This window comes from Tachypleus tridentatus, chromosome 8 (genome assembly GCF_004210375.1).
Source record: "Tachypleus tridentatus isolate NWPU-2018 chromosome 8, ASM421037v1, whole genome shotgun sequence".
In the NCBI taxonomy this organism is placed as follows: Eukaryota; Metazoa; Arthropoda; class Merostomata; order Xiphosura; family Limulidae; genus Tachypleus; species Tachypleus tridentatus.
In genome coordinates this window covers 137,123,468-137,136,929 of record NC_134832.1, presented here as the reverse complement: position 1 = coordinate 137,136,929, position 13,462 = coordinate 137,123,468, and the positions used below count along the sequence as shown (strand labels likewise).

At 36.2% G+C, this 13,462-nt stretch overlaps 2 pseudogenes across 1 annotated transcript in view; both read right to left on the bottom strand.

Annotated features, from left to right (window-relative positions):
* LOC143224024 (macoilin-1-like) overlaps positions 1-945 on the bottom strand; it is a 30,353-nt pseudogene extending 29,408 nt beyond the window's left edge. The window contains exon 1 of the transcript XR_013013190.1: positions 872-945. The product of XR_013013190.1 is annotated as a macoilin-1-like (transcript). The remainder of the gene's footprint in view (positions 1-871) is intronic.
* Positions 946-9,368: 8,423 nt separating this feature from the next.
* LOC143224023 (C-reactive protein 1.1 pseudogene) lies at positions 9,369-10,124 on the bottom strand (annotated as a pseudogene).
* Positions 10,125-13,462: the final 3,338 nt, after the last annotated feature.

Sequence of the window (13,462 nt, the reverse complement as noted above, 5' to 3'; positions counted from 1 at the left end):
AATACACAAAATACAGTCATAAATGAGGAATCTATAGCAGTAATAAATAATAATAGTTATAATAACAATATAATAATACAGCTTAGAGAAATTGGCCAGGCCTAGCAGCCGCAAATGATAAGGGCTCTGTCTACAATCATTACGCTCAGTCATTTGAAATAGTTGGCATCTCTGCAACCACCGCCAACTCTTGGGCTACTCTTTTTACCAATTAATAGTGGGATTGACCGTAATATCATAACACCCCACAGCTGAAAGGGCGAGAATGTTTGGTGCGATAGCGATTCGAACCCATAATCCTTAGTTTACAGTGAAGTGCCCTAACCACCTGGCCAAGCTGGGCCGTTCAGATTGATGCATTCCCAAACTTTCTTCTCTTTATTGTCTGTTTGCAAATCATTTTAAAGGTTTTCTTTTCGTGTTTAAATTTTATATCCATTAATAAATACAAGTAATAAGGTATTTCTTATTACGACGAAAAGCTGCTTGAAAGTAACATTAAAGATTAACGTGAACAGATATGGAAACTTCTTCCTAAGAGTTGAAAAAAGCGAGTGTACGAAAACAGACCCACATGTTAACTGATCTTTTTACTGACCCACATGTTAACTGATCTTTCATCGGTCATCGTGTGGTTACTACGAACATCAAGTCACGCCACACCTCTTAACCATCTGAGTCAGGCAATTCTTGAACAAAGTAAAAAAATGCGCCGCCTGGATTTTAGATTTATAAGTCCATAAACGTTCCACCGAAGGACGTCTATCTTTGAAAAGTTATAAATCAACTGCTATGCAACATTGATAGATAAAATAATTTACCATTAAAGTTAATTATAGATGTGTATAATTACTTAATAATGATATCCAACCTTTGTTTTCTCCTCATTTTCAGGTATTGTCGTTCTGACATTGACATATTCCTGCGATACTGCCTCCAATTCATGGGCGAATTTCTCTCAACATGTAATATCAACCAATTGAGATACATCACCGTTGCTTCGTTATATATCGTTATATACAGGAGTAAATCATTCTCTCAAGACCCATTTCTCTGGTTCTCAACAATGGATACACTACATACAACAATGACACATTGATCTGGTTCCCAATAATTTATACAACACATACAACAATTATAGCTAGACCAGTATTCAGTGGCTAGATTTTATACAGAAATCAGAAGGTGGTCAGTATTCAACACGTCCTGAATGGTAGATAAAAGCATATTCTTAACAATAGAATGAGTGGATTCGGTATGGACCAAAATATCACGTGTGAGTTTTACGGTTGTTGTCATGGTTGTCACAGGTGCTATGATTCTGGTGCTAACGACGTATTATTAAGCTCACCAATGTGTGATGTAAAAAACGCACCCAGGAGATACAACTTAAACTCTCAGCTACAAACTTATCGGAGTTTTATGCTATGAACAACAGTAAAGAAAGTACATACCGCTAAGTAGTCGCGATTCTAATGCCCGTATTACATTTTGCGGAGGTAGAATCGACATTACTAAACTCCTGTTTAATGTGGAGATTAATGTGTTGTGCATTCAACATACGGACTTCACCTATCTATTTCCAGGAACTAACAAATGTTGTAAGCACCGTGTGAGACATCCAGTTATAATAAATATATATACATTTATTTACAACATTATTTCGGCACCCGCTAGTACAGCGGTATGTCTCCGGATTTATAACGCTAAAATCAGCGGTTCGATTCCCCTCGGTGGGCTGAGCAGATAACCCTATATGGCTTTGCTATAAGAAAAACACAAACATTATTTGATTTTGTAACACCTGAGGAAAATGTACCATCCAGTTTTATCATCAAGATGCCATCGAAAATTAATTTTTCCATTATGTAACTCATGTATAGAAGAGAAAAGATTACAACCATACTGACACTAAGATGGAAACAGAGCTTCTATTGATACCTAATATTATGCCAATATAATCAATAATTTGTTCTATAAACAAATTTCAGAAAACCATATAGATAAAGCAAGAGAAATCACTCATATGTTCACCTTATTATACTGAAGCTTAAAATAAGATAAGTTAATTACTGGAGAACGATCAAATTAAACCAGCTGGAAAACTCTCAAATAAACTAAATATACGAAATGACGTCATCAATACCTTCCACAAATGAAGACACTCGATTCAATGTTCATGCAACAAAGTCTACATCGGTTAAACTAAACGGCCTCTGAGTACAGAAATGATTGTTTGTTTGTTTGGGAATTTCGCACAAAGCTACTCGAGGGCTATCTGTGCTAGCCGTCCCTAATTTAGCAGTGTAAGACTAGGGGAAGGCAGCTAGTCATCACCACCCGCCAACTCTTGGGCTACTCTTTTACCAACGAATAGTGGGATTGACCGTAACATTATACACCCCCACGGCTGGGAGGGCGAGCATGTTTAGCGCGACGGGGGCGCGAACCCGCGACCCTCGGATTACGAGTCGCACGCCTTACGCGCTTGGCCATGCCAGGCCGTACAGAAATGAAATAACATGAAGTAGAAGTGGAAAACATAAACCATAACTTATTACAGATTCAAAAATATTTTCGCCAAGGAAGTATGAGAAAAATACATAAAAATGTTTGTTTGTTAGTTTTTCAATTGCGCGCAAAGCTATACTAGGGCTATCTACACTAGCCGTTCCCGATTTAGTAGTGTAAGACTAAAGGGAAGGAAGCTAATCATTACCACCCACCGCTAACTCTTGGGCTACTCTTTTACCTTCGAATAGTGGGATTGATCGTTACATTATAACGCTCCCACGGCTGAAAGGGCGAGCATGATTGGTGTGACAGGGATTTGAACTCGCGGCTCTCGGATTATGTGTTAAGCGCCCCAACCAGCTGGCCATGCTGAGCTCGTAAAAGTGTAAACAGACATATGAATAAGGGCATGCACTTTGAACTAAATTCATTATGGAAAATATTCTTTACCGGAACACAATGTGAGATTTGTTTGTTTGTTGCTAAACACAAAGCTACACAATACACTATTTGTGCTGTGCCAATCACGGGGATCGAAACCAAGTCTTTAGCGTTGAAAACATGCAGACAAACCATTTTTCTGTTACTTTGAATTATTTCAGAAAGTTCTTCAAACTCACCAGGAGTATTGTTTTTTTATATTAGAGGAAAGAAAAGTGTATTTTTTGTAAAGTTGAAAAGCATTCAAAATTTTTTTATAAAAATAATAAAACCAAAGACGGTTTTAGATTTTTGTGTATAAAATGTATTGAGGATTAATATAATAAAACTATAAGTCAAATATATGAAAAAGTGAAATGTGAATCTACTAATAAAATGTGTTAAAACATACCTGGAAAAACACTTGACTAATCTATATGTAAAAAAATGTATTCGTCATTATTATTACAAAACCCAAACCGAAAAAATATACCAAAGAGTGGAATGTTAATGTGGATTAAAAGTTGTTAAATATTATATTGAAGAACACAAAATATTAACATTATTATATCTAATTTAACATTAGATTGCACTACATTCTTCTCGATGACGTTCTCGAATGTTTAAAATATGTTTTTGTTTACTTGTACTTTCAACTACGCCAGTAACTTCTCTAACTTTCTCATTTCTTAGCTTTTGTATGTAAATACTTGTCGACTCTCCGGGTTCGTCAGTAATCGAAATAACTGAAGTGTGTTGTAATCATGTGTATGTGAGGTCTAGCAAAATTCAGTGAATTATTTTGTTGATTTTTTAGTCCTTATGCATAAAAATGAAAATATTTTTGAACATTAATAAGACTTGTAGGAGTGAAGAAAAGGATGGTGAACCACAGACCATTGGCAAAGTTGTGAAGAAATGGAAATATTGGAAATATGACGATAGTTATCTAGATTTTTGTTTTAATTTAGTAGATGTCAATCATGAAAAGTGTCCGCAGTGTGTATTATGTCTAAACGTTTTAACTCCAAAGTGCATGCTTCCAAGTAAACTAAAACGCCACTTAGAGACCAATCATTCTAACATGGTTACTAAATCCCGTAATTATTTTACCAGAAAGTTAAAAGAAATGAAAGAACAAAAAGATACATTTTTGAAACCAGCATCAATACAAAGCAATGCTTTGCTAACATCCTACAAGGTGGCATACGAAGTCGCAAAATGTAAAAAACCTCACACCATCGCAGAAGAACTGATTTTACTGGCTGCAGTGGATATGGTGAACATTATGGTTGGTGAATCTGCTTTTAAAAGTAACTTTATACAACAATACTATCAGTCGTAGAATCCAACACATGACCGAAGGTCTCAACGATCAGTTAATTGAAAAAAAAATGAAAGGGAAGAAATTCGGGTTACATCTGGATGAAGTAACAAATAACAACAAGGATGCTCCTTTGATTTGCTACACACGGTTCGTGGATGGTGACAAAATTGTGTAAGACCTTCTCTTTTTTAACACTATCACTGCACCTATAAAGACTCAAGACTTGTTTGAGTTTCTGACATTTTTTATGTGTGGAAACAAGTTAGAATGGACTAAGTGTGTTGTCGTCTGTACCGATGGTGATCACTCTGCGTCTGGCTGTTATGGAGGATTGCAGGCACTCGTACGAAACAAAGCTCTTGATATGCTGTAGGCCCACTGCATAATCCATAGGGAAACCCATGCGTCAAAGCACCTGAGTCCTCCGAGTCTTGGGAAGTGTGTTACAAGTGGTGAACTTTATGAAAACTTGGCCACAGAAGGCGAGGTTTTAAAAAAAAGCTGTGTGAGAATATAAGATCTGAGCAGCTCGTGATGAAGCCCGTGGGAATGTACTGACCCGTATGTTCGAATTTCGAGAGGAGTTCTACTCTTATCTGGAAGAAGAAGAATATGAATCTGCTAAAAACTTCTAAGATACTGATTTTTTGTAAAAAAAATAAACATACTTGTGTGATCTCTTCAAAAACTTGAATGTGTTGAATGTCTCTCTGTAGGCAAGCAACACGCACATTCTGAAACTCGCAGAGAATGTTTCAGCCTTCAGAAAAAGCTACTACTATGGAGAAGAAAAATGAATGAAGATGATGGAAAGACTGTTCCCCCTATTGCAGCAGTTTGTTACATCCAATGAAGTTGATTTGACTTATGAACTAAAATCTGTTTTTCAGGACCATCTAACACAGCTCAGTGACTGGTTTGAAAATTACTTTCCAGAAGATATGGAGAAGTTTGTATGGATCCAATACCCATTCAAGACTAAGGCCCCATCTGAATTTACCTCTCCAGAAGAAGAAAATATTCTTGAGCTGTCTTGTGACAAAACTTTAAAAACAAAATTTGGCAGCATGGAACTGAGTTTGGATATCAGTAAAAGGTGAATATCCGCTGCTAAGTCCTAGAGCTCAGTGAATCCTAACTCCATTTGCGACGTCATATGTTTGCAAAGCTGGGTTTCGACGGTTTCTATGATAAAAAACAAGTACCGCGCGAAAATCAATGTGGAACAGGAAATGAAGGTAGCGGTGTCCAATCTGATTCCAAGATTTGAGAAGCTGTGCGGTACCCAACAGGCGCACACATCCTATTAGTAATTGTGGTTATTCAAAAATAAAAATATTGTTTTTATTTTCAATTTACGTGTATTATTCTTTCAAACGGCTACTACGTTGTTAGGACATAAATACTTATTAAGTTGGTTGGACCTAACTATTCAATAAGCATGGCCCTGGCTCGGCCAAGTGTGTTAAGGCGTTCGACTCGTAATCCGAGTGTCGCGGGTTCGAATCCCGGTCGCACCAAACATGCTTGCCCTTTCAGTCATGGGAGCTTTATAATGTGACGGTCAATACCACTATTCGTTGGTAAAAGAGTAGAATATAGTCTTACACTGCTAAATTAGGGACGACTAGCGCAGATAGCCCTCAAGTAGCTTTGCGCGAAATATAAAACAAACAAACAAACAATCTTGGTTAATTAGAGTCAAGTAATAAAGCATAAATCAAAAATATATCCATATGAGAGACGTTTGCAGTATTTGTACTCAAAAGTAGGCTTAAAGAAATGCGGATAAGAATGTAAAATTTATAAATATGAGTTATTAATTTCGAGTTCCTTTTGTTGTATATCCTAAATTTGAATCGTTAATAAGAAATATTGATAGATGTAATTCAGATGCCTCTGAGAGGTACACAAATGCTAATCAGAAACATTAACATTTGGGTTTTTGGTATTACAACAAGTATATTCAAGGACGTTATCAATATGGTGCAGCTTTTGGAGGACCAAAGGCGCAAACTGCATTCATGAAAATGCTTAAAGAAGCTGATGAAACAGAAAAGTTATATAGCGTTAGCAACAACATGGATGGTTCAACTGGCGAAGAAAACAGAAGAATTCAGAAATAATAATATTTGTTATAATAAAATTAAACTACAAGAAATATGGATATAAATCAATAAAAAGGAAGTTCACCATCATTTAACTAAAAACATAGAGGGCGTGAATATACAGTTTGTTTGTTTTGGAATTTCGCACAAAGCTACTCGAGGGCTATCTGTGCTAGCCGTCCCTAATTTAGCAGTGTAAGACTAGAGGGAAGGCAGCTAGTCATCACCACCCACCGCCAACTCTTGGGCTACTCTTTTACCAACGAATAGTGGGATTGACCGTCACATTATACACCCCACGGCTGGGAGGGCGAGCATGTTTAGCGCGACGCGGGCGCGAACCCGCGACCCTCGGATTACGAGTCGCACGCCTTACGCGCTTGGCCATGCCCTAATTTTGCAGTGTAAGACTAGAGGGAAGGCAGCTGGTCATCACCACCCACCGCCAACTCTTGGGCTACTCTTTTACCAACGAATAGTGGGATTGACCGTAAATCAATAAACTAATATACGTTAATATGAGCATTCTAGTCCTTTTGAAAAGATTAATGTATGAGTTGAACTATGGATTCATGAAACAGAAATATTATGATGTTGTGTATAATAATTTCAATTCATACAATTCATACAATGCCCGGCATGGTCAAGCGTGTTAAGGCGTGCTTCATACAGTGTCCGGCATGGTCAAGCGTGTTAAGGCGTGCGACTTGTAATCTGAGGGTCGCGGGTTCGCATCCCCGTCGCGCCAAACATACTCGCCCTTTCAGCCGTGGGGGCGTTATAACGTTACGGTCAATCCCATTATTTGTTGGAAAAAGAATAGCCCAAGAGTTGGCGGTAGGTGGTGATGAGGGAAGCTGCCTTCCCTCTAGTCTTACACTAGTAAATTAGGGACGGTTTGCACAGATAGTCCTCCTTATACAGACTATATAAAAAGAGAGACATCTGTGAGAATATTAATTTATTTGATACGTTCGTAAATAAAATATTTTGGGTAAAATGAAAGACGAAAACAATAGAAAAATATTCACTCTACTTAAGCATGAGACGCATGGTTTAAGATGATAACATTTGAAAGAAGTCTAACGGTGTTAAATGTCTGTTATTAAAAACAGAACGAATATAAAGAATGTTTATTTAACCGTTTCCTTACAGTTACCCTTTTCTGCAAATGTTTTCTTGCTTGTTTGAAACTAAGCACAAAGCTACACAATGGACTATTTGTGCTCTGCCCACCACGAGCTTACGGAATAAACTTGACATCAAAACGAAATTAATAAATCAAATTTTAATATCATATAAAGTTTAAATTAATATTACAAGGAAATATTTGTTTAAATGCTCAGTCTCCCCTGATATGAAAATTGTAACATTTGCTCTCTAGGATTCTCCTGTTATCTAATTATTTACCACCCCTACAAGAAGTATGGAATTTGACGTAATTTTTTTTTATATTATAGTATAGTTATTACTGAAGTAAAGCATAATTTTATAGCCTTCAATCTTGTTTGTTTACAGTGTTATATCCACTTGCCACGCCCATATGTCACATCCTTTCTTTCATAAATTGTCCATTATTCTCTCTTATGTTTAATACTGTATTATTTATAAACAATAGAAAGCTGAAGTATAATTCTATCAAATTACAGTATATTACATCGTTTTCTGTTCGGAGTTTTGTCAATTTATTATTCAGTTTGAAAGTTTATCTCGCAGAGCTCAGATCGAGCAAGTGCGGGAGTTATTTTAAATTTCTCTTGTATTGGTTTCAAAGCCAGTTAAACTGTAACAGTGCTTTGCGCTTTTTATTATTATGCGTACAAAAATGCATTGCTTAAGTTGTTGTTGTTAATTAAGCAGAAAACTACACAAAAAGCTATCTGTGCTCTGCCTACCACGGGTATCAAAACCCATTTTTAGCGGTGTGAGTCCTCAGACATACCGCTGTGCCACTTGGGAGGGGAGACATTATTCATTTACTGATAACTTTATTATAAAGAGTGGTATTAAATTTAATCAACAGCAAAAAACAAGAAGTGAAAGGTAACTAGCATATAGTATATTTATTATATAGTATATTTAGTATAAAGTATATTTAGTATATAGTATATTTCTCGTCTGTCGTGTATATTCTTTATGTTTATGCAATTAATTTAAATGTAACAATTAGAAAAATATTAGGTTATATAACGCTAGATTCCGTTAGATAATGACAATAATAATGACTTATTATAAGTTATGCTTATGAGTTAAACTTGAACAATGACAAAAATGCATATTACCAGACGGTATTAATACTTAAGCGTGGAATAATTTATAAAGGAAGTACTAATAACGTTAGGCCTGGCATGGCCTAGCGCGTAAGGCGTGCGACTCGTAGTTCGAGGGTCGCAGGTTCGCGCCCGCGTTGCGCCAAACATGCCCGCCCTCCCAGCGGTAGGGGCGTTATAATATTACCATCCCAGCCGTGGGGGCGTTATAATGTTACGGTCAATCCCACTATTCGTAGGTAAAAGAGTAGCCCGAGAATTGGCGGTGGGTGGTGATGACTAGCTGGCTCCCCTCTAGCCTTATACTGCTATATTAGGGACGACTAGCGCAGATAGCCCTCGTGTCGCTTTGCGCGATATTCAAACCAATACAAGTGATGAAGTGTAAAATGTAAAGATGGTGACGAAGTATTTCGTAATAATATTTAATATCATACATATTAATTCTCAGTCTATATTTGTATTAGTATTTATACGTGTATTGTTATACGTCTTTGTTATCCTATATAATAAATTTTACACACTCTTCTACAATAATAAGATACAATAACCATTTTATTGCATTGAACTGTGATATATATATTTGGTAAGTTTAACAGGGCCACATATGTATTATTTGATACATTTAGCAGTGCTACCAAAAATCATTGTCACTTGGTCCTTGAAATTATCTTTCGAATTCAAATACGCACATATAATATAAATCATTTGTGATTATAATAAAAAGCTTTATTTGCAAACAGTGGATGAAGACAAAGAAACTCCATCATAAGCCATAAATTCTGTATGAAGCCAATCGATTATATTTCCTTTGATTTCTTCGTCTTTGTAACAACAAGGACTATATTTGCAGGCCTGACTGAGACAGGAGCTGGTACGTTGAATTTGATCGTTGTTTAAATAGGTATCCAAAAAGTTGACTTGCATTAGATCACCAATTAAGCTCTGACGAGGGTTAAACTTACCACCAACTTTATCTTGTTCCTGGCCCAGAACTACAACGCCTCCTGATCGAACTGATTTTCCCGTTGCTACACCTTTCACCTGATCACTACATAAATCTGTGTCTACAAAAAATCCTACGCTTCCATCTAGACTCCGCCAGGTAATACAAACTTTGTGCCACGTTCCGACAGAGAAGGCAGGGCATGCCACAAAACCCAGATCTCCTGCCACAACTATCTTAATTTGTGGATCTGAAGAGCTTAAGTCAATGTATGCCAGGATTTCGTTGCTGTCTATACCTTTACCGACTGCGTAGGAGAAAATGAAGTGTGACCTTTTCACTGCACCCTTTATCTTCACCCAGAAGCACAGTGTGAACTCGTCCAGATATGGAAGGGATCGGGTCATCATTAAACGAGGGTAGTTTAACATTGTTGATCGGTGAAACGTGGCTTTTGTACCGCATTCTCCCTTTCTCAGACCATCCACTAGTGAAGGAACTGAAACACAAGCTAGAATTAGGACAAAAATACTCAACATTTCGATGTTGGTTAGACAATGTTCAGATTAATGGATAGTCTAGGACTCGTTGATGTTGGTTAGACAACGTTTAAATCAATGGATGGTCTAGGACTCGTTGATGTTGGTTAGACAACGTTCAGATCAATGTATGGTTTAGGGCTCGCTGGGCTGGTGATTTTGTGTCCTGCCTGCCGATTTCTTCGAACTCATTAAGTTACGTTTTTATATATCTCATAAATTGTAATGCACCAGTTTAAACAACCAATAGAGAAGAGTGAAAATAAGTGAAACGATGATTTGATGTTTTTTTCTTGTACTAGCAGATGTAACAGGTGTTTTAATTATTCCGCTAAAAATCACGTGATCATTTGTGAAACCTAACTGAAACAGACGCCTTTAGCTCAATACAAATGATACATTGGTAAATCAAGAATGTGGACTCAGTCAATTCGAAATGAAGATAGGCATACAGAAGCCCTGCTTGATTTTTTTTTTAAAATAATTGTTAACATGACATAGTTACACAGTACGATAATAAAGGAACGGTTAATTAAGTTTTTCCAAGAAAACATTTGTTTACAATGCACATAATTTAACAAAATCAGCTCTATAGAACGTTCCATTTCAACTGTCAGAATAAGCTATATTGGTCGAAGTTTTCATCTCACAATCATAGTTTGGATCAAGTACTGCCAACTTATTCATTTCTCAGGTATGAACATTATATACATTTAAGTTATTCACTCAGATTAACGACAGAGTTAGAATTAATGCGGCTGAGTTTACGTTACTCAAGAAAAGAACGCAACGCAATAGCTTACTCTTTCACTTAAAGTTTTACTTACATTTTTGAGAGAATATTTACAACGATTTTGGAACGTCTCACTCATTACGAATATATTCTTATAACAAATACAGAATGTTTTTTTTTTTCTGGTACCAATAATTAATTAATAATTTGTTAATTTGTTTCGACTTTGCAAATCGCACCAGTTGATGTTACTGTTAAGAAGACTATTTTAACTAGGATAAAAATAACCCAAAATCTTTACTAATTTTGGGAAGTGTGGTATTGAAGCCGTATTATAACATACGGAAAACTTACAAGCTTCTATCAAAATAAGTTTATGATAATCAAAATCAATCTGTGTCATAAAAATGTTGGCTAAAACTGAAACCTCAACCAACCTCTAAACGCCATGATGAGTTTCCAACAACAACAACAACAACACAAAACCAATAACCATGATCGACAACTGAAATAATATAAACATTGCCACTGGCAAATGTATTACAAAACAATTGCCAAAATTTTAATAAACCACTCACCAAAACTGATTATAGCCGATGTATCGTTTAACTTGTCAAAACGTTGGTTAAAACTGTTTCAAACTTCTGTGAAAACTACTGACCGAAACGCCTGGTAACTAATTATTAATATTATAACCTAAAAACATAATAAATAACCACTTGATAATGTAATACTTAAACTGTAAGTAGTCACTAGCCTGAATGATAACGGAAGTATCAATAGTACTGATCAACTATTAATAAAATGAAATAATTAGAACATCTTGTAAGTACTGTATACGTGGAATCAAAATAGGAATCTTTAGCTTGAAATATAACGTATACACTATTTGCAGCCTAGTTTGTTTATTCTTCAGAGTCGGCTTGAAACCATATCTCTTGCATATTGTTTAATTTTTTTCCTCTTTATAAATGAAACAGTTGTTAGTAATTTCTTTTGTTAGTTTTCTATGTCCATTAATGGAGAATAAATTTTATGGTACATATGTGCATGTGCGTTCAGTTGACTGGTACATGTTTGTTTTACAGGTTACTACTGCATTGGCTTTTATTCCCACCAAACCGCCTCATTAAACCTATTCAAAATAAATAAACACACAATAAAAAAATGTATACAGACATGCAACAAACAAAATGCAAAGTTGTTCTCTAAAGGCCATTTTCAAAGCAAAGATTTAAAACTGGCTTCCATCATTGTCACAGAGTAATGTAACGGTGAACGAGCAGCAACAAAGTATTCTCATCATAATTGAATAATATTTCTTTTAAGATAATTCAGCACGGTATAAATAAATCTAAGCAGAGTCAGTTATATGTTTACCTTGTTAGGTCTATATGACACATATGTATGCTCTTCAACAGCCTGTTGTGCACAAGTGTTTGCTTGAATAAAGCGACACAAATACTGTATGTAAAATAGACAACAATTTATTGACAACACTCACAACCACTACCGTTAACACCAACTACTTAACAACAGGAATAGCTACATGACATGACCAGGTGATTAGGGCACTTAACTCGTAATCTGAGGGTCGTGGCTTCGAGTCCCAGCCACACCAAACATGCTTATTCTTTCAGCCGTGGGGGCGTTATAATGTGATGCTCAATCGCACTTTCCGTTGGTAAAAGAGTAGCCCAAGAGTTGGAGGTGGATGGTGATGACTAGCTGACTTCCCTCTAGTCTTACACTGCTAAATTAAGGACAGCTAGCGCAGATAGCCCTGGTGTAGCTTTGCGCGAAATTAAAACAAACAAAAAATGAAGAAACAAACAGGCTTTCTACTGCTACAGAAGTATGTTTGTAGACTTACAACGCTAGAAACAAACAAACAAAACTACATGCAGTGGTAATAAATGCTGAATATACACTCAGTATAATAAACAATAGAAAGTAGGAAAATCTACTATGGTAATTGCCCGGTGTTAAAAAAGTTTCCGAAACACTGTCACGGTAATCCATGACAAAATAGTAAGCTCGAGTTACGTCATGCAACGTCAAAATCAGGAACGTTTCACGTGGCAGTTTCAAGTTGTGGCTAGAAAAAAACAACAAATGCCCACACTAGGAAAACACTAGATTTTTGTTTGATGTCAGAAAGTGAAGGACGTAGAAAATTTCTCAGAAGTCCATTTATATTAAAAACTTCTCTCTCTTTGCTTTGCAAAAATCCCGTGCTGATCGCACTCTAGTGTATATATTACTTGCAATAATTTTATAATGGAGTTATAAGACGGATCTGTACCTTGAACAAGCTGTCAGCAGTACATCACCAACCTTGTTTCCTTACTTTTCGCGATCCCTATTTGTAGATTTAATATTCTCAAGCTTTAACCATCTTGTATTTTGGCTTTTACAATGCATAGCAAATTGTAAGTATATAGACTTAAGACACAACCCTCACTAAGCGTGTGCAGTATTTTACCAGTAAAAAATCAGCCTTTACAAATTAAACAATGACATTTAAAACACTACTGTATGTAAAGCTTCGTGCTTGTTAAAGAAACTACTTGCTGAGCCATGTGGCTTTGTACCCGAGGTTATG